The sequence below is a fragment of the Crinia signifera genome, chromosome 2, assembly GCF_055691185.1.
Source record: "Crinia signifera chromosome 2, ASM5569118v1, whole genome shotgun sequence".
In the NCBI taxonomy this organism is placed as follows: Eukaryota; Metazoa; Chordata; class Amphibia; order Anura; family Myobatrachidae; genus Crinia; species Crinia signifera.
Window position 1 is genome coordinate 401,745,427 of NC_139218.1, and position 27,716 is coordinate 401,773,142.

Sequence of the window (27,716 nt, forward strand, 5' to 3'; positions counted from 1 at the left end):
TGAGTGCAGCCTGCGGGGAGTGTAAGTGCAGGAATTATTTATTTATTATTTATTAACAGTTTCTTATATAGCGCACACAGATTCCGCAGCGCTTTACAGAGCATAGTTATAATCAAAAACACATACCGAATTACAGTACAAGACAGTTTAGGACAAGTACATGGTTAATATGGATAGTTGCACCAGGGGACAGGACACTGAAGCAATTATCAGGGTGGCAGAGGTTTATATATTCTAAGAAAGGCACATGAGGAGAGAGGGCCCTGCCCGTGAGAGCTTACATTCTAAAGGGGAGGGTTAGACAGACGGGTGACACAGAAGGGGGAGAGGTGAGTATAAACAGTAGGTTAGGATGAGAGATGGTCGGGTTTTATGCAGGAGGGTGGGAAGAGGTCAGCTTAGTCCTTGATATTTTAAGTCTAAAAAAGCGCTGGGTCATCCAAGAGTAGACAGCAGAGAGACAGTTGGAGATATGAGTGAGGATAGAGGGAGAGAGATCAGGAGAGGAGCGGTAGATTACAGTGTTGAAAAAAGAGATGGATAGATTGCGCTCACCAATGATGCAGTAGGTATGTGTGAGTGCATAGAGGTTTAAAGATAGGAGTGAATGAGTAAGTAAATACAGATGAAAAAGACGGTCAAGTAAAATTCAAAGGGAATTTATTGAAGGTATTTTTATGTTTAAAGAAATGTACGGAGTCCTGATAAATGCAGGAATAGGCCAGCGGGGTATCACTCCACAAGGCCTTATCTGAAGTATAAGTCTGACCTATGTAGGTCCCTTTAGTCCATAGGTCCCTTAGTAGGAACCTATGTACCTTAGAGGGTGACCGCAGCGGTCTGTCAGGGCAAGGGGATGAGGGAATGCACTTGGCAAATGTTCAGTGTTCAAAGCCCCGTGGAGCTCAATATAAATAGATAGCAAAAAGTCTCGTGTAGAAAATGCTATGACAATAGTCCAATGGGGTGTAATGCCGGCGTGGAGGGCAGTGAGCGGCGTCCCGCTGTGCGCTCTTACCGGATCGTCGCTGGAGGGTTCTGCCGCCTTGCTGAGGTTGGTGGTCTGTTGGGCTCGGGTGAGTGCACAGCCGTGCAGAAACACCCGGCTCCACGGTCACTGTCTCCCGTGACTTCCGGGTTCCGCTATCGCGAGATCGCGGTTCCCTTGGCAACGCTTGACAGCGTACTGTGGGCTCGTACTCCCGGCTGGGAGGAGGCTGTTGCAGGGGGCGGATGATGGTAGAAGCTGGATTGTAGAATGGGAATGAATGAGATGAGATGTCCCAACGCGTTTCAGCCACTAGGGCCTTTGTCAAGGATAAGTGGTGTAGTTTAGAGGGAGTATATATAGGGGTGTGGGCTGGACATTAATGGATAGTAATCAAAAGTAATTGAAGGCTTTCATTCTAGTTTCTAGCCGGTGGGAAAAGAACATGAATGGGTTAATAGAAAAAATTCTTAGAGCTGTTTGCGTTGTGTGCATGATAGACACAGACCTCGAGATGCAATTGATGTGCATGCAATAATTGTGGGGATCGATGTTTAAAACCAATAATCGGTTCTAATTGTTTTTTATTTTTAATAGTGTAGCGATGGTGTGTTGAAATTTATGTGTGTTGCTGTCTAATCAGTGCACTGCTCAGCAATCACTTGTGCACAGTTAACACTGCGCAGATGTTTTAAGGTAATAGATGTACCTGTGGATTCAATCAAAAGATTGATTGGTTGGCATTGATGATGAATATTAATGAGGATCCATCGGTATTCTAATATGCTTTATATTGTAAGGATTTGAAGGAAAGAGAGGGGAGAAGGCTGCTAGCAAATGAGAGGAAATACAAGGTCAGGAGTGAGGAAAAGTAAATAGAGAGGAGAGAGATAAAGTAGGAGAGAGGTAGAGTAATGAGGATGGGAATGAACGATATGTGAATTGATGTTTATGGTATGTGGTATGTTGGCAATCAATGTGAGCTGATGAGGCTAAGTGTTTTTATTGATGTCAGGGACTGTAATCACTTAGTGATTGTACCACTATTAAAATCAATATTTAAACCGTTAGGTGTTAGTGTTTTCAAGTGGAAAATCCAATATAGTTCTTTTCTATTTAGGGTGTCTAAATGGTTCCCGCCTCTCCAGTTTCTTTCGGGTAATTCTATTGCCATGAAAAATAGTCCCTTAGGGTCAGATCCATGGCACTCCTTGTAGTGAAGTGAAACACTGTGAGCCTCATAACCTATCCGTATATTCCGGATATGTTCATAGATGCGGGTTTTCAGGGGGCGAGTGGTCCTACCCACGTATTCCTTACCACAGGGGCACCTTAGTATGTAAATTAACCCCTGGTTGTTGCATGTGATAGTCTGATGCATCTTGAAGGATTGTCCCGTGGTAGTGGAAGTCCATGTTTGTATTGATTTTGTGGTATTGGATGATAGGTTCTTGCAGCCGGCGCATCGGCCACAATGGTAAAAGCCTGTTTTCTTTGTGAGTGTGGTTTGGGTCATGGTGACTGGTTTAATGTGGTTCTGAACTAGTTTTTTGCGGATGTCTGGTGCTTTCCTGTATATAATGGTAGGTTTATCTTGCAATATGGATCCTAAGTCATTGTCCTCTTTCAGTATGTGCCAGTGTTTTGTTATGATTTGTTTGATCTTGTGTGCTGATTGACTGTATTGTGTGATGAAAGTGATGTCTGTTGTGTTCTGTTCTTTATCATTGAGTTTTGGTTGTAAAGTATCTGTTCTGTCAAGTTGGATGGTGTTTTGATATGCCTGTTCTACTAATTCTTTATCATAATTTTTTTCCAGGAATTGTTGTTTGAGGTCCAGTCCTTGTTGCATGTAATCATCAAGTTTTGTGCAATTGCGCCTGATGCGTCTGAACTGCCCTTTTGGGATATTCTCTATCCACGGCCTATGGTGTCCACTGTTATATAGAATGTAACTATTGACGTCGACATTTTTCTTGTATGTTTTTGTGTGTAATTGTCCATTGTCAATAAATACCTCTAAATCCAAAAATTTTACTTTTTTTTTGGCTGATGTTGGTTGTAAATGTCAGATTTCTGTCGTTATTGTTAAGGTATGTGGTGAAGACATTAAGTGATGCCTGTGTGCCCTTCCATATGAAAATGATATCATCTATGTAACGCCGCCATAGGATCAAGTGGGCGCTCCAATCATGCAAACCCCAGATGTAATCTGTGAGGGTACGAGTTCCTCAATCACTCAGACACCGAGCAGATGAAACCAGAAGAATGGTTTATTTTCCACAGCACGCACAAATAGACAATAAACAGTGGCAAAGGTAAATTGCAGAGTAGAAAGATATTCAGGTAGCAGGCCCAAACAGACAGTCCTTGTATAGTCACAGTCCCAGATCAGTTCCACAGGGCAAACTATCACTTGTCCACACAGCTGTGATAGCAGAAAACTGTATAAGTCCACAAAACACTGGCAACTCCACAGAAGCGAGGATGAGGCGTTCCACAAGACACAGGTAGAGCATACCTCTGAACCTTAAGACTGCGACTAACCTCCTTCCTCCTCTCTTCTCCTTCAGCTCCCCCTGGTCTGACCAAAAAACACTTTTTAAAACATTTCAAATTCCCACGGTGATCGCATCATCTGTGGGGTTGCCCAAGTTCCTGATTGGTGGATTCAAGCATAAGGTATATCCCACCTTCAATCCACAGTTGTCCAACTGCTGCTCCCAACCCCTGCTGTGTCTGGTTCCACAAAGTCTGCTAGAGCCCAGAGGTTTACAAAGAATTGTAAACCCCCCTGTGGAGATGGTTCCTCTGCTATCTCTTTCCTGTAAATAGCAGCAAAATAGCAGGGTAATTGGATCACCCCCTGTGGAGATTGCCTTTTGGGAGGACAGTTTATGATAACCCTTTTCCTGTCAGGGCACGGGCAAATGGTATCAATGGTATAATGCTTACATGAATAAAGTCCTGGGAAATACAGACATACATAGGGAACAATAGGGCTAAAATGTACATTAATTACTGTGGAGTAGAGGATGTCACAATTCACTTATCGCCAATGCAATTCCTTCACATTTCCTCCCCCACATTTTAGTCCATGTTCCTGGTGTCCTGGGTAATGGCAAGGGCTGGTCTCCTAGTGTTAGGTGGCACTGGGTCTGGTTCCTGCTGACGGGATAGGCCATCCGCGTTTCCATGATCTTTACCCTTTTTGTGAGAAATAGAGAAGTTGTACAGTTGTAGGGCTAAGCTCCACCTCAGTAACCGTCCATTGTCTCCAGCTGTACGTTGTAGAAAACTAAGGGGGTTATGATCTGTTACCACTGAAAACTCACGCCCATACACATAGGGCTGCAACTTCTTTAGTGCCCAGACGATGGCTAGGCACTCCTTTTCAATGGTGGCGTAGGCTATCTCGCGGGCAACTAGTTTTCGGGAAATAAAGGCAACTGGGTGCTCACACCCATCCTCCCCTATTTGACTTAGCACAGCTCCTATTCCACAAGCTGAAGCATCTGTTTGCACAATGAACCGCCGGCGGAAGTCAGGGGCGGCTAACACTGGGGACCGGGACAAGATGTCCTTAAGCTGGGAGAAAGCCTGCTCGCAGTCAGGGGTCCAGTCAATGTTTCGGGTGTACTTTTTGGTCGTTAGGTCAGTCAGTGGTTTGGCAATGGTGCTGTACTGAGGAACAAATTTACGATAGTACCCCGCTGTGCCCAGGAAGGCACGTACCTGTTTTTGGTTAGTGGGGTGAGGCCACTTCAGAATGGCCTCAATTTTTGCTGGTTCTGGACGAATACGGCCTCCCCCAACCCTGTGGCCAAGGTACAGCACCTCTGCCATCCCCATCTGACACTTATCCGGTCTGATTGTCAACCCTGCCTGGCTAATCTCTGCTAAAACCTGGGCTACATGCTGCAGATGATCCTCCCAGGTCTCACTAAAAATTGCTATATCATCCAGGTAGGCCTGGGCAAACTCCTGACACCCTGTCAGTATGCGATCTACTGTACGCTGGAAGGTGGCAGGGGCATTCTTCATCCCGAAGGGCATGTCAGTAAATTCAAAAAGCCCAAATGGGGTATTGAACGCTGACCTCTCCTGTGCCTCTCTGGTAAGGGGTATCTGCCAGTACCCCTTGCTAAGGTCCAGGGTGGACACATAGCGAGCCATCCCCAACCTGTCTAACAGCTCATCTACCCGGGGCATGGGGTATGCGTCTGTCACTGTCACCTCATTCAGCTTCCTATAGTCCACGCAGAAGCGTGTACTCCCATCCTTCTTGGGCACTAAGACCACGCTGGAGGCCCAGGGACTATTTGATGGCACAATTACCCCAAGCGCCAGCATTTCGTCTACCTCTTTTTTCATCATATTGAGCACCTCGGGATTCAGCCGATATGCTGGTTGCCTAATGGGCCAAATTGCTCCGGTGTCGACATGATGGGCTGCTACATGAGTGCGTCCTGGCCTGCTAGTGAACTGAGGCCCCACTAGCTCCAAAACCTCCCTCATTTGTCGGGTCTGGGTTTCAGTTAACTGTGTGCCTATGGGCACGGCCTCCACCCCCACATCCTTCTTGGTTGCTGCCAGAATGTCAGGGATGGGGTCAGTCTCTGGGTCATCCATTGGTGGGCAGCAGATTGCCACAGCCCCTATTTCCCTGGTGACATATTTTTTTAATCTATTTATGTGGTAGGTGCCCACCCGCTTCCCGGTTTGATCTAGGGCAATGATATAATCTACCTGCCCCTGTCGGTCCACTACAGTATATGGCCCTGCCCAGGTCGCCTGTAACTTGTGCTTTCGTACAGGTACCAGTAACATCACTTTCTGACCCACTTCCAACTCCCGTTCACGTGCATGCTGGTTGTAATACTTGCACTGCCTTCCCTGTGCCTCCAGCATATGGTCATGCGCAAGCTGCATTAGCCTTTGCAGTCTCTCCCTCATTTGGGCCACATATTCTAAGACCGGAACCTCCGGTTCCTGGAATGATCCTTCCCAGCTTTCCCTGACTAAGTCGAGAGGACCCCGGACCCTTCTGGCATATAGTAACTCAAAAGGGGAGAACCCGGTAGAATCTTGCCTTACTTCGCGGTATGCGAATAGAAGCTGTTGCAAGGATTTCTCCCAGTCTCCCCCCTCTGATTCAGCATATGCCCGTAGCAACTGCTTAAGGGTCGCATTAAATCGCTCACACAATCCGTTTGTTTGGGGGTGATAGGCAGTAGTGCGAAAGGGATGGACCCCAAATTTGGCCCATATGGTCTGCAGTAAGTCCCCTTGAAATTGCGCACCTTGGTCGGTGACCACTTCTTCGGGAAATCCCACACGACTAAAGATATCCATGAGAGCCTGGGCAATATGCTCAGCATCTATGGATGCCAGCGCCACCGCCTCTGGGTACCTAGTCGCATAGTCAACCACAGTCAGTATGTATTTCTTTCCTGTTCTGCTCGGTTTCTTAAAAGGCCCAACAATGTCCATGGCCACTCTCTTGAATGGCTCACTGATCACAGGCATGGGTTGTAGGGGGACACGACGTGGGGGTCCCCCGAGGCGTTGACAGACCCCACATGACTCTCTATACTGTCTTACCTCCTGGTTTATTCCTGGCCAGAAGAAGTGCCGCAGCAGTCGGGCCCGGGTTTTACGAATCCCTAAATGGCCTGCTGAGGGGATGTCATGGGCAAGTGCTAGCAATCGCGCACGGTACTGCTGGGGAACAATTAACTGTTTCCTAGGGACTTCGGGCTCTAATGGGTCTGCTTTTGCTGGCACCCTGTACAGTCTCCCCTCCTCCCACTGAATGCGATCCTCCTGAGTTCCCCAATCACTCCGTCCTGCTGCCCTGCGGAGGCTAGCTAGGGACGGATCTGTTTGTTGGGCTTCCCTAAATTCCACTCTATCTACCTCCCCCAGATTCACGTCACAGTCAAGCAAGTCTGGTACCATGTTACTCACCGGCGGTGGCTCAGGGGCTGTAGCAGTAATTCCTGGTGCTGGCGGGAGAGGGCCCTCAGGTGCTATGTCTCCAGCCTGTGACTGGCTCCGGGTGATAGCTCCCACGAAACAACTGGCCAATCCACCACCCAAATCATTTCCTAGAATAACATGGGTGGGGAGCCCTTCCAGAAGTCCCACGTTCACTTCCCCAGAGTCCTGACCCCAATCCAAGTGTACCCGGGCCATGGGGATGACAGTGATCTGCCCCCCTGCCATGGAGATCTTAATTTTCCGTTGCTTCAGTAGTTGGCAGGGGGGGATTAATTCTGGGCGGATAAGGGTGATGGAGGCACCCGAATCTCTTAACCCCTGCAGTTCCTTCCCATTAACTTTTACAGGCTGTAGATGTGGCTTCATGTTATCCGGGGTGGCTTTTCCAATAGCTGCTACCACCTCCACCTGGTATACTACTTCCTCCGCCTCTGGCGCATCAGGACAGTACTCCCCTCCCCCTCCCCCAAATGATGGTTCCTGGCACACAGCTACTCGAGGCAAGGCATGTCGGGCACCTGGAAATGGTCCTCTTCCCCGGGGGCAATCTCGGCGGACATGACCCACCTTGTCACAGTTGTAGCAGCGACGGGCTCCTGGTAGCTCGGGTCCCCAAGGCCGGGGGTTGGGGGGCTGTGGAGCTGGGCGTTGGGGGGCCGCCGGTAGATCCCGATCTGGCTGGGCCCGTCGGAGATTAGTCTTTTCCTCGATGTTGGCCCCTCTCCACCGAGGCCTGTTAGCTGTGAACTCGTCCGCTAGTTGTGCCGCTTTCTCGGGGGTGGTAGGGGTCCGATCTGCTACCCATTCTCTGATCTCAAGAGGCATCTTGTTCAGCAGCTGCTCCAAGATAAAAGCATTTTTAATATCTTTTACAGTAAGGGCCTGCTTCACGGACAGCCACTTATCACAGTTCCTCCGCAACAGGTTATTAAACTCTGTAAATGAAGAATCGCCTTTTCGGTTTATGGTGCGAAACTTCACACGGTATGATTCAGCAGTCACCGCATATCTAGCAAGCAGGACACTTCGTACCTCCTCATATACCAGCACCTGCTCTGGGCTCAGGGCATGGAATGCTTCCAGAGCCCTTCCTCTCAGACTGGGGAACAGAAATCGAGGCCACTCTGCTGCCTCAATTCCATGCAAAGTCATAACAGATTCAAACATCTGCAAATGGGTATCAATATCCGAACCGGCATCATCAAAAGGTGGGATGTCATTATATCTCAGCCTGGCCACCTGGCTTACTGATGCTGCCGTAGTGGGTATAGAGGACTGCAACCCCAATGCAGCTCCCAAAACTGAGGCTCCTTGTCCCAGAGCTGCCAGCAAGTCCTGCAACTGATCTGCATTTCCAACAGGCAGCGCAGCCCCTGAAGCATTTGTCCTGTTGGCCCCCTGCACCTCGTTCCGCTCTAGGACGGGGTCCTCATCGTCCTCCTGTCCAGGGTGTTCTTGGTCCCATTGTGCCAGCTTTGCCATTAATGCTGCTCTGGTGTCCAATGCCTCAAACTCAATCTGCCTCGTACGGCACAGATCCTGCAGTTGATCCTTTTTGCTGTATCGGTAGCATAGTGGTGCTGGATCCATTCCCTGAGGTGTTTATGACTCGTTGCTCGAAGGTTGGTGTCTGAGTGGTCCCGCTGCTGCCGCCAAATGTGAGGGTACGAGTTCCTCAATCACTCAGACACCGAGCAGATGAAACCAGAAGAATGGTTTATTTTCCACAGCACGCACAAATAGACAATAAACAGTGGCAAAGGTAAATTGCAGAGTAGAAAGATATTCAGGTAGCAGGCCCAAACAGACAGTCCTTGTATAGTCACAGTCCCAGATCAGTTCCACAGGGCAAACTATCACTTGTCCACACAGCTGTGATAGCAGAAAACTGTATAAGTCCACAAAACACTGGCAACTCCACAGAAGCGAGGGTGAGGCGTTCCACAAGACACAGGTAGAGCATACCTCTGAACCTTAAGACTGCGACTAACCTCCTTCCTCCTCTCTTCTCCTTCAGCTCCCCCTGGTCTGACCAAAAAACACTTTTTAAAACATTTCAAATTCCCACGGTGATCGCATCATCTGTGGGGTTGCCCAAGTTCCTGATTGGTGGATTCAAGCATAAGGTATATCCCACCTTCAATCCACAGTTGTCCAACTGCTGCTCCCAACCCCTGCTGTGTCTGGTTCCACAAAGTCTGCTAGAGCCCAGAGGTTTACAAAGAATTGTAAACCCCCCTGTGGAGATGGTTCCTCTGCTATCTCTTTCCTGTAAATAGCAGCAAAATAGCAGGGTAATTGGATCACCCCCTGTGGAGATTGCCTTTTGGGAGGACAGTTTATGATAACCCTTTTCCTGTCAGGGCACGGGCAAATGGTATCAATGGTATAATGCTTACATGAATAAAGTCCTGGGAAATACAGACATACATAGGGAACAATAGGGCTAAAATGTACATTAATTACTGTGGAGTAGAGGATGTCACAATTCACTTATCGCCAATGCAATTCCTTCACATAATCCTCCTCCCATTTGCCCATGAAGAGGTTTGCATAACTGGGCGCCAACCGAGATCCCATGGCGGTCCCTGTAGTTTGTAAGAAAAATGTATTGTTGAACCAGACGTAGTTGTGATGGAGAATGTAGTTGAGTGCGTCAAGTATGAATTTGGTTTGTTCAGGTAGTAGGTCAGGTTGTTGGTCCAGAAAGTGTTTGGTGCTGTCTAATCCCTGGTCATGTCTAATTATGGTGTATAAGGAGGTAACGTCGCTTGTTGGTAGCCAGAGATCGGGTGCCCATTCTATGTTGTGTAGTGTATTGAGTATGTCTGTAGTGTCCCTTATGTATGATGGAAGTGTCTGTACGATGTCTTGAAGAAAGGAGTCTGCATATTGTGATAAATTGGAACTGAGTGATTTTATACCAGAGATAATGGGGCGTCCTGGTGGGTTGTGTATGTCCTTGTGTATTTTTGGTAAATAGTAGAAAACTGGAATAATGGGGTGTTCTTGTCTTAGAAATGTGTGTTCATGTTTGTTGAGTAGTCCTATGTCTCTGCCTGCGGTGAGTAATGTATCGAGTTCCTTTTTATAGTCCTGTGTTGGGTTACCCGGTAGAATCCTGTATGTGGTTTGGTCATGTAGTAGTCGTGATGCCTCTGTGATGTAGTCGTCTTTGTTAAGGATAACAATCCCACCCCCCTTATCTGCGGGTTTGATGATGATTTGTTTGTTGTGTTCCAATTCCCGTAATGCCTCTCTTTCTTTTTTGGTCATGTTGTTATTTCTGTTGAGATGATGGTTGTTTTTGGTGTTGTCTTGGAGACGTTCAATGTCCCTTGTTACTAATGTCTCAAACGTTTTTATGTGATGTGATTTTAGGTGGGTGGGATTGAAAGTTGAGGGTGGTCTTAATGATGTGTGTTTGTATTTATCTGTGGTGTCCTGATGATTTCTGATGATGGGATTTGAGTTGAAGTATTTTTTAAGGCATAATTTTCTGGTAAATGAGTGAAGGTCACAGTATGTGTTAAATTTATCAGGTTTTGTTGTGGGAGCAAATTTGAGTCCTTTGATGAGGACTTTTTTTCTGGGGTGTTGTGAGGTGTGTGTCGCTTAAATTAAAGATTTGACTGGTGTCTAGTTCTTTGTCGGTTGTGGAGTGATACCCCGCTGGCCTATTCCTGCATTTATCAGGACTCCGTACATTTCTTTAAACATAAAAATACCTTCAATAAATTCCCTTTGAATTTTACTTGACCGTCTTTTTCATCTGTATTTACTTACTCATTCACTCCTATCTTTAAACCTCTATGCACTCACACATACCTACTGCATCATTGGTGAGCGCAATCAATCCATCTCTTTTTTCAATTACTGTACTTAACAGGGTGACTAGGACCCACCCGATAGACTGCAGCTCCCTTCACATTCCAGCTCTACCTCTGGGTAGACATACACATAGGACCCACGAAAACCATAATTTTAGCGCTTACTACTTACAATTTATAGTAACAGATTCTTGTCCTAATCAAGTACCGAGCAGCTCGTTTACACACGAACAATCATACAACCTTTATGGGTATCACTGATGTGCGACTCACTAGGGCCAATAGGGCAACACAAGAAATCCTTAATATAGATAATAACACCCCCTTAATACCACCACTCGAATTCTACAATAACTTTAGACACCTTGAGAAACTAATACAGAAAGAAACACGCATATGGTGGGATAGACAAATCCTTGAATGGTACCATAAAAACAACCTCATACCCAAGGGGTTAAAAGTCTAAAAGAAACCCACACACCATATAGATGACACAATTTTTAAGACAAAATGGGACTCCATTCTACACAAATGTTCCATTGATCTGATACACTTAGTGATTGAACAACACAATACCGACCTGACAAACATAGCCACACAAATAGATAATACTAACACACTCATTGAACCCTTCACCAAAGAAGAAGGCTTCCAAGCAATTGAGGACATTACTAAATCTAGACTCATTCAGAAAGAAGACAATATAATCAAATCAAAGGTAAACAAAATACAGAGGGACATCAAACTCAAATTGAATCTTACCCAACACCATAACAATAACAAAAATAACAACAAAAAAAGCAAACAGACAAGACCCATTGCAAGCACAAACAAACATAACAGAAAGACTTTGATACAAAAAATACCAGACCCACGAACAGGACAAACAAATCGGACCCATATCCCCAACAAACCAACATACAAAACAATAGGCTTGACGTATCAGCAATACATGACCAAACTCCACCGGACTCAATTGATAAAAGACACTCAAGTAACTACACAACACAATACGGCCAATGCATTAAATCTGAACGACAGCGAATTATCGTCATCCTCAGAAGACACATACTCTGACACCTCTTTCTCAGTTCACGAGATTGAGGAAGACACAGAATACGACACTCTTGCTAGACTGTCCTTTGACCAAGGCTGGGTCACCACCCTTAGAGACTACAACTCCACTGACAACAATAAGGAACAAGACTCAACACAACCCATACACCCCCAAAACAGTGGCACCACTACAGACTCATGGGGCGAGAATTTTTTAGATTCGGAGACAGGCCGCAAAGCCTGTCTCCAACCATCACAACCACTGACAACCAAGAAAAGACCCATAGAACAAGACGAGGATGTAGAGGGGGCAAACACCCCAAAAAAACAGAAACAATCACCACAACCGACAAAGAACTAGACACCAGTCAAATCTTTAATTTAAGCGACACACACCTCACAACACCCCAGAAAAAAGTCCTCATCAAAGGACTCAAATTTGCTCCCACAACAAAACCTGATAAATTTAACACATACTGTGACCTTCACTCATTTACCAGAAAATTATGCCTTAAAAAATACTTCAACTCAAATCCCATCATCAGAAATCATCAGGACACCACAGATAAATACAAACACACATCATTAAGACCACCCTCAACTTCCAATCCCACCCACCTAAAATCACATCACATAAAAACGTTTGAGACATTAGTAACAAGGGACATTGAACGTCTCCAAGACAACACCAAAAACAACCATCATCTCAACAGAAATAACAACATGACCAAAAAAGAAAGAGAGGCATGACGGGAATTGGAACACAACAAACAAATCATCATCAAACCCGCAGATAAGGGGGGTGGGATTGTTATCCTTAACAAAGACGACTAAATCACAGAGGCATCACGACTACTACATGACCAAACCACATACAGGATTCTACCGGGTAACCCAACACAGGACTATAAAAAGGAACTCGATACATTACTCACCGCAGGCAGAGACATAGGACTACTCAACAAACATGAACACACATTTCTAAGACAAGAACACCCCATTATTCCAGTTTTCTACTATTTACCAAAAATACACAAGGACATACACAACCCACCAGGACGCCCCATTATCTCTGGTATAAAATCACTCAGTTCCAATTTATCACAATACGCAGACTCCTTTCTTCAAGACATCGCACAGACACTTCCATCATACATAAGGGACACTACAGACATACTCAATACACTACACAACATAGAATGGGCACCCGATCTCTGGCTACCAACAAGCGACGTTACCTCCTTATACACCGTAATTAGACATGACCAGGGATTAGACAGCACCAAACACTTTCTGGACCAACAACCTGACCTACTACCTGAACAAACCAAATTCATACTTGACGCACTCAACTACATTCTCCATCACAACTACGTCTGGTTCAACAATACATTTTTCTTACAAACTACAGGGACCGCCATGGGATCTCGGGTGGCGCCCAGTTATGCAAATCTCTTCATGGGCAAATGGGAGGAGGATTACATCTGGGGTTTGCATGACTGGAGCGCCCACTTGATCCTATGGCGGCGTTACATAGATGATATCATTTTCATATGGAAGGGCACACAGGCATCACTTAATGACTTCACCACATACCTTAACAATAACGACAGAAATCTGACATTTACAACCAACATCAGCCAAAAAAAAAGTAGAATTCTTGGATTTAGAGGTATTTATTGACAATGGACAATTACACACAAAAACATACAAGAAAAATGTCGACGTCAATAGTTACATTCTATATAACAGTGGACACCATAGGCCGTGGATAGAGAATATCCCAAAAGGGCAGTTCAGACGCATCAGGCGCAATTGCACAAAACTTGATGATTACATGCAACAAGGACTGGACCTCAAACAACAATTCCTGGAAAAAAATTATGATAAAGAATTAGTAGAACAGGCATATCAAAACACCATCCAACTTGACAGAACAGATACTTTACAACCAAAACTCAATGATAAAGAACAGAACACAACAGACATCACTTTCATCACACAATACAGTCAATCAGCACACAAGATCAAACAAATCATAACAAAACACTGGCACATACTGAAAGAGGACAATGACTTAGGATCCATATTGCAAGATAAACCTACCATTATATACAGGAAAGCACCAGACATCCGCAAAAAACTAGTTCAGAACCACATTAAACCAGTCACCATGACCCAAACCACACTCACAAAGAAAACAGGCTTTTACCATTGTGGCCGATGCGCCGGCTGCAAGAACCTATCATCCAACACCACAAAATCAATACAAACATGGACTTCCACTACCACGGGACAATCCTTCAAGATGCATCAGACTATCACATGCAACAACCAGGGGTTAATTTACATACTAAGGTGCCCCTGTGGTAAGGAATACGTGGGTAGGACCACTCGCCCCCTCAAAACCCGCATCTATGAACATATCCGGAATATACGGATAGGTTATGAGGCTCACAGTGTTTCACTTCACTACAAGGAGTGCCATGGATCTGACCCTAAGGGACTATTTTTAATGGCAATAGAATTACCCGAAAGAAACTGGAGAGGCGGGAACCATTTAGACACCCTAAATAGAAAAGAACTATATTGGATTTTCCACTTGAAAACACTAACACCTAATGGTTTAAATATTGATTTTAATAGTGGTACAATCACTAAGTGATTACAGTCCCTGACATCAATAAAATCACTTAGCCTCATCAGCTCACATTGATTGCCAACATACCACATACCATAAACATCAATTCACATATCGTTCATTCCCATCCTCATTACTCTACCTCTCTCCTACTTTATCTCTCTCCTCTCTATTTACTTTTCCTCACTCCTGACCTTGTATTTCCTCTCATTTGCTAGGAGCCTTCTCCCCTCTCTTTCCTTCAAATCTTTACACTATAAAGCATATTAGAATACGGATGGATCCTCATTAACATTCATCATCAATGCCAACCAATCAATCTTTTGATTGAATCCACAGGTACATCTATTACCTTAAAACATCTGCGCAGTGTTAACTGTGCACAAGTGATTGCTGAGCAGTGCACTGATTAGACAGCAACACACATAAATTTCAACACACCATCGCTACACTATTAAAAATAAAAAACAATTAGAACCAATTATTGGTTTTAAACATCGATCCCCACAATTATTGCATGCACATCAATTGCATCTCGAGGTCTGTGTCTATCATGCACACAACGCAAACAGCTCTAAGAATTTTTTCCATTAACCCATTCATGTTCTTTTCCCACCGGCTAGAACCTAGAATGAAAGCCTTCAATTACTTTTGATTACCATCCATTAATGTCCAGCCCACACCCCTATATATACTCCCTCTAAACTACACCACTTATCCTTGACAAAGGCCCTAGTGGCTGAAACGCATTGGGACATCTCATCTCATTCATTCCCATTCTACAATCCAGCTTCTACCATCATCCGCCCCCTGCAACAGCCTCCTCCCAGCCGGGAGTACGAGCCCACAGTACGCTGTCAAGCGTTGCCAAGGGAACCGCGATCTCGCGATAGCGGAACCCGGAAGTCACGGGAGACAGTGACCGTGGAGCCGGGTGTTTCTGCACGGCTGTGCACTCACCCGAGCCCAACAGACCACCAACCTCAGCAAGGCGGCAGAACCCTCCAGCGACGATCCGGTAAGAGCGCACAGCGGGACGCCGCTCACTGCCCTCCACGCCGGCATTACACCCCATTGGACTATTGTCATAGCATTTTCTACACAAGACTTTTTGCTATCTATTTATATTGAGCTCCACGGGGCTTTGAACACTGAACATTTGCCAAGTGCATTCCCTCATCCCCTTGCCCTGACAGACCGCTGCGGTCACCCACTAAGGTACATAGGTTCCTACTAAGGGACCTATGGACTAAAGGGACCTACATAGGTCAGACTTATACTTCAGATAAGGCCTTGTGGAGTGATACCCCGCTGGCCTATTCCTGCATTTATCAGGACTCCGTACATTTCTTTAAACATAAAAATACCTTCAATAAATTCCCTTTGAATTTTACTTGACCGTCTTTTTCATCTGTATTTACTTACTCATTCACTCCTATCTTTAAACCTCTATGCACTCACACATACCTACTGCATCATTGGTGAGCGCAATCTATCCATCTCTGTTTTCAATTACTGTACTTAACAGGGTGACTAGGACCCACCCGATAGACTGCAGCTCCCTTCACATTCCAGCTCTACCTCTGGGTAGACATACACATAGGACCCACGAAAACCATAACTTGAGCGCTTACTACTTACAATTTATAGTAACAGATTACAGTGTTATCAGCATAGATGTGAGTGAGGATAGAGGGAGAAAGATCAGGAGAGGAGCGGTAGATTACAGTGTTATCAGCATAGAGGTGAGTGAGGACAGAGGGAGAGAGATCAGGAGAGGTAGATTACAGTGTTATCAGCATAGATGTGAGTGAGGATAGAGGGAGAGAGATCAGGAGAGGAGAGGTAGATTACAGTATTATCAGCGTAGAGGTGAGTGAGGATAGAGGGAGAGAGATCAGGAGAGGAGAGGTAGATTACAGTGTTATCAGCATAGAGGTGAGTGAGGATAGAGGGAGAGAGATCAGGAGAGGAGCGGTAGGTTACAGTATTATCAGCATAGAGGTGAGTGAGGATAGAGGGAGAGAGATCAGGAGAGGAGAGGTAGATTACAGTGTTATCAGCATAGAGGTGAGTGAGGATAGAGGGAGAGAGATCAGGAGAGGAGTGGTAGATTACAGTATTATCAGCATAGATGTGAGTGAGGACAGGGAGAGAGATCAGGAGAGGAGAGGTAGATTACAGTATTATCAGCATAGAGGTGAGTGAGGATAGAGGGAGAGAGATCAGGAGAGGAGCGGTAGATTACAGTATTATCAGCATAGAGGTGAGTGAGGATAGAGGGAGAGAGATCAGGAGAGGAGAGGTAGATTACAGTGTTATCAGCATAGAGGTGAGTGAGGATAGAGGGAGAGAGATCAGGAGAGGAGAGGTAGATTACAGTGTTATCAGCATAGAGGTGAGTGAGGATAGAGGGAGAGAGATCAGGAGAGGAGAGGTAGATTACAGTGTTATCAGCATAGAGGTGAGTGAGGATAGAGGGAGAGAGATCAGGAGAGGAGAGGTAGATTACAGTGTTATCAGCATAGAGGTGAGTGAGGATAGAGGGAGAGAGATCAGGAGAGGAGAGGTAGATTACAGTGTTATCAGCATAGAGGTGAGTGAGGATAGAGGGAGAGCGATCAGGAGAGGAGAGGTAGATTACAGTGTTATCAGCATAGAGGTGAGTGAGGATAGAGGGAGAGAGATCAGGAGAGGTAGATTACAGTGTTATCAGCATAGAGGTGAGTGAGGATAGAGGGAGAGAGATCAGGAGAGGAGAGGTAGATTACAGTATTATCAGCATAGAGGTGAGTGAGGATAGAGGGAGAGAGATCAGGAGAGGAGCGGTAGATTCCAGTGTTATCAGCATAGAGGTGAGTGAGGATAGAGGGAGAGAGATCAGGAGAGGAGCGGTAGATTACAGTGTTATCGGCATAGAGGTGAGTGAGGATAGAGGGAGAGAGATCTGTAGAGGAGAGGTAGATTCCAGTGTTATCAGCATAGAGGTGAGTGAGGATAGAGGGAGAGAGATCAGGAGAGGAGAGGTAGATTACAGTATGATCAGCATAGAGGTGAGTGAGGATAGAGGGAGAGAGGAGAGGAGAGGTAGATTACAGTGTTATCAGCGTAGAGGTGAGTGAGGATAGAGGGAGAGAGATCAGGAGAGGAGAGGTAGATTACAGTGTTATCAGCATAGAGGTGAGTGAGGATAGAGGGAGAGAGATCAGGAGAGGAGAGGTAGATTACAGTGTTATCAGCATAGAGGTGAGTGAGGATAGAGGGAGAGCGATCAGGAGAGGAGAGGTAGATTACAGTGTTATCAGCATAGAGGTGAGTGAGGATAGAGGGAGAGAGATCAGGAGAGGTAGATTACAGTGTTATCAGCATAGAGGTGAGTGAGGATAGAGGGAGAGAGATCAGGAGAGGTAGATTACAGTGTTATCAGCATAGAGGTGAGTGAGGATAGAGGGAGAGAGATCAGGAGAGGTAGATTACAGTGTTATCAGCATAGAGGTGAGTGAGGATAGAGGGAGAGAGATCAGGAGAGGGGCGGTAGATTACAGTGTTATCAGCATAGAGGTGAGTGAGGATAGAGGGAGAGAGATCAGGAGAGGGGAGGTAGATTACAGTATTATCAGCATAGAGGTGAGTGAGGATAGAGGGAGAGAGATCAGGAGAGGAGAGGTAGATTACAGTGTTATCAGCATAGAGGTGAGTGAGGATAGAGGGAGAGAGATCAGGAGAGGAGAGGTAGATTACAGTGTTATCAGCATAGATGTGAGTGAGGATAGAGGGAGAGAGATCAGTAGAGGAGAGGTAGATTACAGTGTTATCAGCATAGAGGTGAGTGAGGATAGAGGGAGAGAGATCAGGAGAGGAGAGGTAGATTACAGTGTTATCAGCATAGAGGTGAGTGAGGATAGAGGGAGAGACATCAGGTGAGGAGAGGTAGATTACAGTGTTATCAGCATAGAGGTGAGTGAGGATAGAGGGAGAGAGATCAGGAGAGGAGAGGTAGATTACAGTGTTATCAGCATAGATGTGAGTGAGGATAGAGGGAGAGAGATCAGGAGAGGAGAGGTAGATTACAGTGTTATCAGCATAGAGGTGAGTGAGGATAGAGGGAGAGAGATCAGGAGAGGAGCGGTAGATATCAGTGTTATCAGCATAGAGGTGAGTGAGGATAGACGGAGAGAGATCAGGAGAGGAGAGGTAGATTACAGTGTTATCAGCATAGAGGTGAGTGAGGATAGACGGAGAGAGATCAGGAGAGGAGAGGTAGGTTACAGTGTTATCAGCATAGAGGTGAGTGAGGATAGAGGGAGAGAGATCAGGAGAGGAGAGGTAGATTACAGTGTTATCAGCATAGAGGTGAGTGAGGATAGAGGGAGAGAGATCAGGAGAGGAGCGGTAGATTACAGTATTATCAGCATAGAGGTGAGTGAGGATAGAGGGAGAGAGATCAGGAGAGGAGCGGTAGATTCCAGTGTTATCAGCATAGAGGTGAGTGAGGATAGAGGGAGAGAGATCAGGAGAGGAGCGGTAGATTCCAGTGTTATCGGCATAGAGGTGAGTGAGGATAGAGGGAGAGAGATCTGTAGAGGAGAGGTAGATTCCAGTGTTATCAGCATAGAGGTGAGTGAGGATAGAGGGAGAGAGATCAGGAGAGGAGAGGTAGATTACAGTATGATCAGCATAGAGGTGAGTGAGGATAGAGGGAGAGAGGAGAGGAGAGGTAGATTACAGTGTTATCAGCGTAGAGGTGAGTGAGGATAGAGGGAGAGAGATCAGGAGAGGAGCGGTAGATTACAGTGTTATCAGCATAGAGGTGAGTGAGGACAGAGGGAGAGAGATCAGGAGAGGAGCGGTAGATTACAGTGTTATCGGCATAGAGGTGAGTGAGGATAGAGGGAGAGAGATCTGTAGAGGAGAGGTAGATTCCAGTGTTATCAGCATAGAGGTGAGTGAGGATAGAGGGAGAGAGATCAGGAGAGGAGAGGTAGATTACAGTGTTATCAGCATAGAGGTGAGTGAGGATAGAGGGAGAGAGATCAGGAGAGGAGAGGTAGATTACAGTGTTATCAGCATAGAGGTGAGTGAGGATAGAGGGAGAGAGATCAGGAGAGGAGCGGTAGATTACAGTGTTATCGGCATAGAGGTGAGTGAGGATAGAGGGAGAGAGATCTGTAGAGGAGAGGTAGATTCCAGTGTTATCAGCATAGAGGTGAGTGAGGATAGAGGGAGAGAGATCAGGAGAGGAGAGGTAGATTACAGTGTTATCAGCATAGAGGTGAGTGAGGATAGAGGGAGAGAGATCAGGAGAGGAGAGGTAGATTACAGTGTTATCAGCATAGAGGTGAGTGAGGATAGAGGGAGAGAGATCAGGAGAGGAGCGGTAGATTACAGTGTTATCAGCATAGAGGTGAGTGAGGATAGAGGGAGAGAGATCAGGAGAGGAGAGGTAGATTACAGTGTTATCAGCATAGAGGTGAGTGAGGATAGAGGGAGAGAGATCAGGAGAGGAGAGGTAGATTACAGTATTATCAGCATAGATGTGAGTGAGGATAGAGGGAGAGAGATCAGGAGAGGAGAGGTAGATTACAGTATGATCAGCATAGAGGTGAGTGAGGATAGAGGGAGAGAGGAGAGGAGAGGTAGATTACAGTGTTATCGGCATAGAGGTGAGTGAGGATAGAGGGAGAGAGATCTGTAGAGGAGAGGTAGATTCCAGTGTTATCAGCATAGAGGTGAGTGAGGATAGAGGGAGAGAGATCAGGAGAGGAGAGGTAGATTACAGTGTTATCAGCATAGATGTGAGTGAGGATAGAGGGAGAGAGATCAGGAGAGGTAGATTACAGTGTTATCAGCATAGAGGTGAGTGAGGACAGAGGGAGCGAGATCAGGAGAGGAGCGGTAGATTACAGTGTTATCGGCATAGAGGTGAGTGAGGATAGAGGGAGAGAGATCTGTAGAGGAGAGGTAGATTCCAGTGTTATCAGCATAGAGGTGAGTGAGGATAGAGGGAGAGAGATCAGGAGAGGAGAGGTAGATTACAGTATGATCAGCATAGAGGTGAGTGAAGATAGAGGGAGAGAGGAGAGGAGAGGTAGATTAGTGTTATCAGCGTAGAGGTGAGTGAGGATAGAGGAAGAGAGATCAGGAGAGGAGCGGTAGATTACAGTGTTATCAGCATAGAGGTGAGTGAGGATAGAGGGAGAGAGATCAGGAGAGGAGAGGTAGATTACAGTATGATCAGCATAGAGGTGAGTGAGGATAGAGGGAGAGAGATCAGGAGAGGAGCGGTAGATTACAGTGTTATCAGCATAGATGTGAGTGAGGATAGAGGGAGAGAGATCAGGAGAGGAGAGGTAGATTACAGTGTTATCAGCATAGAGGTGAGTGAGGACAGAGGGAGAGAGATCAGGAGAGGAGCGGTAGATTACAGTGTTATCGGCATAGAGGTGAGTGAGGATAGAGGGAGAGAGGAGAGGAGAGGTAGATTACAGTGTTATCAGCATAGAGGTGAGTGAGGATAGAGGGAGAGAGATCAGGAGAGGAGAGGTAGATTACAGTGTTATCAGCATAGAGGTGAGTGAGGATAGAGGGAGAGAGATCAGGAGAGGAGGTAGATTACAGTGTTATCAGCATAGAGGTGAGTGAGGATAGAGGGAGAGAGATCAGAAGAGGAGAGGTAGATTACAGTGTTATCAGCATAGAGGTGAGTGAGGATAGAGGGAGAGAGATCAGGAGAGGAGCGGTAGATTACAGTATTATCAGCATAGAGGTGAGTGAGGATAGAGGGAGAGAGATCAGGAAAGGATCGGTAGATTACAGTGTTATCAGCATAGAGGTGAGTGAGGATAGAGGGAGAGAGATCAGGAGAGGAGCGGTAGATTACAGTATTATCAGCATAGATGTGAGTGAGGATAGAGGGAGAGAGATCAGGAGAGGAGAGGTAGATTACAGTGTTATCAGCATAGAGGTGAGTGAGGATAGAGGGAGAGAGATCAGGAGAGGAGCGGTAGGTTACAGTATTATCAGCATAGAGGTGAGTGAGGATAGAGGGAGAGAGATCAGGAGAGGAGAGGTAGATTACAGTATTATCAGCATAGAGGTGAGTGAGGATAGAGGGAGAGAGATCAGGAGAGGAGAGGTAGATTACAGTGTTATCAGCATAGATGTGAGTGAGGATAGAGGGAGAGAGATCAGGAGAGGAGAGGTAGATTACAGTGTTATCAGCATAGAGGTGAGTGAGGATAGAGGGAGAGAGATCAGGAGAGGAGAGGTAGGTTACAGTATTATAAGCATAGAGGTGAGTGAGGACAGAGGGAGAGAGGTGAGGAGAGGAGCGGTAGATTACAGTGTTATCAGTATAGAGGTGAGTGAGGATAGAGGGAGAGAGATCAGGAGAGGAGAGGTAGATTACAGTGTTAAAAGGATAGATGTGAGTGAGGATAGAGGGAGAGAGATCAGGAGAGGAGAGGTAGATTACAGTAGTATCAGCATAGAGGTGAGTGAGGATAGAGGGAGAGAGATCAGGAGAGGAGAGGTAGATTACAGTGTTATCAGCATAGATGTGAGTGAGGATAGAGGGAGAGAGATCAGGAGAGGAGAGGTAGATTACAGTGTTATCAGCATAGAGGTGAGTGAGGATAGAGGGAGAGAGATCAGGAGAGGAGAGGTAGGTTACAGTATTATCAGCATAGAGGTGAGTGAGGACAGAGGGAGAGAGGTGAGGAGAGGAGCGGTAGATTACAGTGTTATCAGCATAGAGGTGAGTGAGGACAGAGGGAGAGAGGTGAGGAGAGGAGCGGTAGATTACAGTGTTATCAGTATAGAGGTGAGTGAGGATAGAGGGAGAGAGATCAGGAGAGGAGAGGTAGATTACAGTGTTATCAGCATAGAGGTGAGTGAGGATAGAGGGAGAGAGATCAGGAGAGGAGAGGTAGGTTACAGTATTATCAGCATAGAGGTGAGTGAGGACAGAGGGAGAGAGGTGAGGAGAGGAGCGGTAGATTACAGTGTTATCAGTATAGAGGTGAGTGAGGATAGAGGGAGAGAGATCAGGAGAGGAGAGGTAGATTACAGTGTTATCAGCATAGAGGTGAGTGAGGATAGAGGGAGAGAGATCAGGAGAGGAGCGGTAGATTACAGTGTTATCAGCATAGAGGTGAGTGAGGACAGAGGGAGAGAGATCAGGAGAGGTAGATTACAGTGTTATCAGCATAGAGGTGAGTGAGGATAGAGGGAGAGAGATCAGGAGAGGTAGATTACAGTGTTATCAGCATAGAGGTGAGTGAGGACAGAGGGAGAGAGATCAGGAGAGGTAGATTACAGTGTTATCAGCATAGAGGTGAGTGAGGATAGAGGGAGAGAGATCAGGAGAGGAGCGGTAGATTACAGTATTATCAGCATAGAGGTGAGTGAGGACAGAGGGAGAGAGATCAGGAGAGGTAGATTACAGTGTTATCAGCATAGAGGTGAGTGAGGATAGAGGGAGAGAGATCAGGAGAGGAGAGGTAGATTACAGTGTTATCAGCATAGATGTGAGTGAGGACAGAGGGAGAGAGATCAGGAGAGAGATCAGGAGAGGTAGATTACAGTGATATCGGCATATATGTGAGTGAGGATAGAGGGAGAGAGATCAGGAGAGGAGAGGTAGATTACAGTGTTATCAGCATAGAGGTGAGTGAGGATAGAGGGAGAGAGATCAGGAGAGGAGAGGTAGATTACAGTGTTATCAGCATAGAGGTGAGTGAGGATAGAGGGAGAGAGATCAGGAGAGGAGAGGTAGATTACAGTGTTATCAGCATAGAGGTGAGTGAGGATAGAGGGAGAGAGATCAGGAGAGGAGAGGTAGATTACAGTGTTATCAGCATAGATGTGAGTGAGGACAGAGGGAGAGAGATCAGGAGAGGTAGATTACAGTGTTATCGGCATAGATGTGAGTGAGGATAGAGGGAGAGAGATCAGGAGAGGAGAGGTAGATTACAGTGTTATCAGCATAGAGGTGAGTGAGGATAGAGGGAGAGAGATCAGGAGAGGAGAGGTAGATTACAGTGTTATCAGCATAGAGGTGAGTGAGGATAGAGGGAGAGAGATCAGGAGAGGAGAGGTAGATTACAGTGTTATCAGCATAGAGGTGAGTGAGGACAGAGGGAGAGAGATCAGGAGAGAGATCAGGAGAGGTAGATTACAGTGTTATCAGTATAGAGGTGATAGTGGAAGTTAAGTGAGCACATAAGCTCACCCAGAGAGGACATGTAGAGCTAGAGAAGAAGAGGGCCAAGAATAAAATGTCGGGGGACACCTACTATCAATGGAAGAGCAGGAGAGGTGAGGTCATTAGAGGTACAGCTGTGCATTTTCAAAACTGACAGTGCAAGTACAAGCTTTAACAGTGATAGTAAAAGTTGTTTGCAGATGTAAAATGATGATATTATGGTTGAATAGCCAGATTAAGCAGCCAGGAGTAGTATGTTGTGTGAATGAATTTAACTCACTCAAAGCAGACTTTGGTTTTCTCAGTTGTTTGTCCTTCAGTTTCACTTCGGTGTAACGCTGGTAAAACGCTGTAGTTATGAATCAGTTTTCCCACTTTAATAACGGCCCACTTCAATCTAGGCCCATATTTAAACTCTGGCCACAGCCGTATGCAATGACTACTGAAGTACTCTAACAATGCATGAGTTCCCAATTCCCAATAATTGGAATCCACTCACTCAGTCCCCACCCCCTACAACACATAAAAGTGGCTTAAAAAAACAAAACTAGCATTCCAGGATACTATATATCATCTAGAATAAAAATAAAATCCCCCCTACACACAGGCTAGGTACTGTTGTAAAGTACACAGAGGAGATGTTCAGTGTGTTACCTAGTAGAACAAATCAATCCCACACAATAGATGTAATGCTCTGCAGTACAGAGGAGATGTTCAGTGTGTTACCTAGTAGTACAAATCAATCCCACACAATAGATGTAATGCTCTGCAGTACAGAGGAGTTGTTCAGTGTGTTACCTAGATATACAAATCAATCCCACACAATAGATGTAATGCTTTGCAGTACAGAGGAGATGTTCAGTGTGTTACCTAGATATACAAATCAATCCCACACAATAGATGTAATGCTCTGCAGTACAGAGGAGATGTTCAGTGTGTTACCTAGATATACAAATCAATCCCACACAATAGATGTAATGCTCTGCAGTACAGAGGAGATGTTCAGTGTGTTACCTAGATATACAAATCAATCCCACACAATAGATGTAATGCTCTGCAGTACAGAGATGTTCAGTGTTTTACCTGTTGTGTAGTGTCCTGTGAGTGCAGCCTGCGGGGAGTGTAAGTGCAGGAATGAGGCTCTATGTGTGTAGTGTCCTGTGAGTGCAGCCTGCGGGGAGTGTAAGTGCAGGAATGCGGCTCTATGTGTGTAGTGTCCTGTGAGTGCAGCCTGTGGGGAGTGTAAGTGCAGGAATGCGGCTCTATGTGTGTAGTGTCCTGTGAGTGCAGCCTGTGGGGAGTGTAAGTGCAGGAATGAGGCTCTATGTGTGTAGTGTACTGTGAGTGCAGCCTGTGGGGAGTGTAAGTGCAGGAATGAGGCTCTATGTGTGTAGTATCCTGTGGGTGCAGCCTGCGGGGAGTGTAAGTGCAGGAATGAGGCTCTATGTATGTAGTGTCCTGTGAGTGCAGCCTGCGGGGAGTGTAAGTGCAGGAATGAGGCTCTATGTGTGTAGTGTACTGTGAGTGCAGCCTGCGGGGAGTGTAAGTGCAGGAATGAGGCTCTATGTGTGTAGTATACTGTGAGTGCAGCCTGCGGGGAGTGTAAGTGCAGGAATGAGGCTCTATGTGTGTAGTGTCCTGTGAGTGCAGCCTGCGGGGAGTGTAAGTGCAGGAATGAGGCTCTATGTGTGTAGTGTCCTGTGAGTGCAGCCTGCGGGGAGTGTAAGTGCAGGAATGAGGCTCTATGTGTGTAGTGTCCTGTGAGTGCAGCCTGCGGGGAGTGTAAGTGCAGGAATGAGGCTCTATGTGTGTAGTGTCCTGTGAGTGCAGCCTGCGGGGAGTGTAAGTGCAGGAATGTGGCTATGTGTGTAGTGTCCTGTGAGTGCAGCCTGCGGGGAGTGTAAGTGCAGGAATGAAGCTCTATGTGTGTAGTATACTGTGAGTGCAGCCTGCGGGGAGTGTAAGTGCAGGAATGAGGCTCTATGTGTGTAGTGTCCTGTGAGTGCAGCCTGCGGGGAGTGTAAGTGCAGGAATGTGGCTATGTGTGTAGTGTCCTGTGAGTGCAGCCTGCGGGGAGTGTAAGTGCAGGAATGAAGCTCTATGTGTGTAGTATACTGTGAGTGCAGCCTGCGGGGAGTGTAAGTGCAGGAATGAGGCTCTATGTGTGTAGTGTCCTGTGAGTGCAGCCTGCGGGGAGTGTAAGTGCAGGAATGAAGCTCTATGTGTGTAGTATCCTGTGAGTGCAGCCTGCGGGGAGTGTAAGTGCAGGAATGAGGCTCTATGTGTGTAGTGTCCTGTGAGTGCAGCCTGCGGGGAGTGTAAGTGCAGGAATGAGGCTCTATGTGTGTAGTGTCCTGTGAGTGCTGCCTGCGGTGAGTGTAAGTGCAGGAATGAGGCTCTATGTGTGTAGTGTCCTGTGAGTGCAGCCTGCGGGGAGTGTAAGTGCAGGAATGCGGCTCTATGTGTGTAGTGTCCTGTGAGTGCAGCCTGTGGGGAGTGTAAGTGCAGGAATGAGGCTCTATGTGTGTAGTGTACTGTGAGTGCAGCCTGTGGGGAGTGTAAGTGCAGGAATGAGGCTCTATGTGTGTAGTATCCTGTGGGTGCAGCCTGCGGGGAGTGTAAGTGCAGGAATGAGGCTTTATGTGTGTAGTGTCCTGTGAGTGCAGCCTGCGGGGAGTGTAAGTGCAGGAATGCGGCTCTATGTGTGTAGTGTCCTGTGAGTGCAGCCTGCGGGGAGTGTAAGTGCAGGAATGAGGCTCTATTCGTGTAGTGTCCTGTGAGTGCAGCCTGCGGGGAGTGTAAGTGCAGGAATGAGGCTCTATGTGTGTAGTGTCCTGTGAGTGCAGCCTGCGGGGAGTGTAAGTGCAGGAATGAGGCTCTATGTGTGTAGTGTCCTGTGAGTGCAGCCTGCGGTGAGTGTAAGTGCAGGAATGCGGCTCTATGTGTGTAGTGTCCTGTGAGTGCAGCCTGCGGGGAGTGTAAGTGCAGGAATGAGGCTCTATGTGTGTAGTGTCCTGTGAGTGCAGCCTGTGGGGAGTGTAAGTGCAGGAATGCGGCTCTATGTGTGTAGTGTCCTGTGAGTGCAGCCTGCGGTGAGTGTAAGTGCAGGAATGCGGCTCTATGTGTGTAGTGTCCTGTGAGTGCAGCCTGCGGGGAGTGTAAGTGCAGGAATGCGGCTCTATGTGTGTAGTGTCCTGTGAGTGCAGCCTGCGGTGAGTGTAAGTGCAGGAATGAGGCTCTATGTGTGTAGTGTCCTGTAAATGCAGCCTGCGGGGAGTGTAAGTGCAGGAATGAGGCTCTATGTGTGTAGTGTCCTGTGAGTGCTGCCTGCGGGGAGTGTAAGTGCAGGAATGCGGCTCTATGTGTGTAGTGTCCTGTGAGTGCAGCCTGCGGGGAGTGTGAGTGCAGGAATGAGGCTCTATGTGTGTAGTGTCCTGTGAGTGCAGCCTGCGGTGAGTGTAAGTGCAGGAATGCGGCTCTATGTGTGTAGTGTCCTGTGAGTGCAGCCTGCGGTGAGTGTAAGTGCAGGAATGCGGCTCTATGTGTGTAGTGTCCTGTGAGTGCAGCCTGCGGGGAGTGTGAGTGCAGGAATGAGGCTCTATGTGTGTAGTGTCCTGTGAGTGCAGCCTGCGGTGAGTGTAAGTGCAGGAATGCGGCTCTATGTGTGTAGTGTCCTGTGAGTGCAGCCTGCGGTGAGTGTAAGTGCAGGAATGCGGCTCTATGTGTGTACTGTCCTGTGAGTGCAGCCTGCGGGGAGTGTAAGTGCAGGAATGAGGCTTTATGTGTGTAGTGTCCTGTGAGTGCAGCCTGCGGTGAGTGTAAGTGCAGGAATGCGGCTCTATGTGTGTAGTGTCCTGTGAGTGCAGCCTGCGGTGAGTGTAAGTGCAGGAATGCGGCTCTATGTGTGTAGTGTCCTGTGAGTGCAGCCTGCGGGGAGTGTAAGTGCAGGAATGAAGCCATATCACCCATGTATCACAGGAGGGGTACACAGAG

General features: G+C 46.7%; 1 protein-coding gene across 4 annotated transcripts in view; it reads right to left on the reverse strand.

The window, feature by feature from the left end:
• The window catches only part of LOC146058331 (uncharacterized), a 61,606-nt gene that overhangs the window by 15,866 nt on the left and 18,024 nt on the right, over positions 1 to 27,716 (reverse strand). The window lies entirely within an intron of this gene.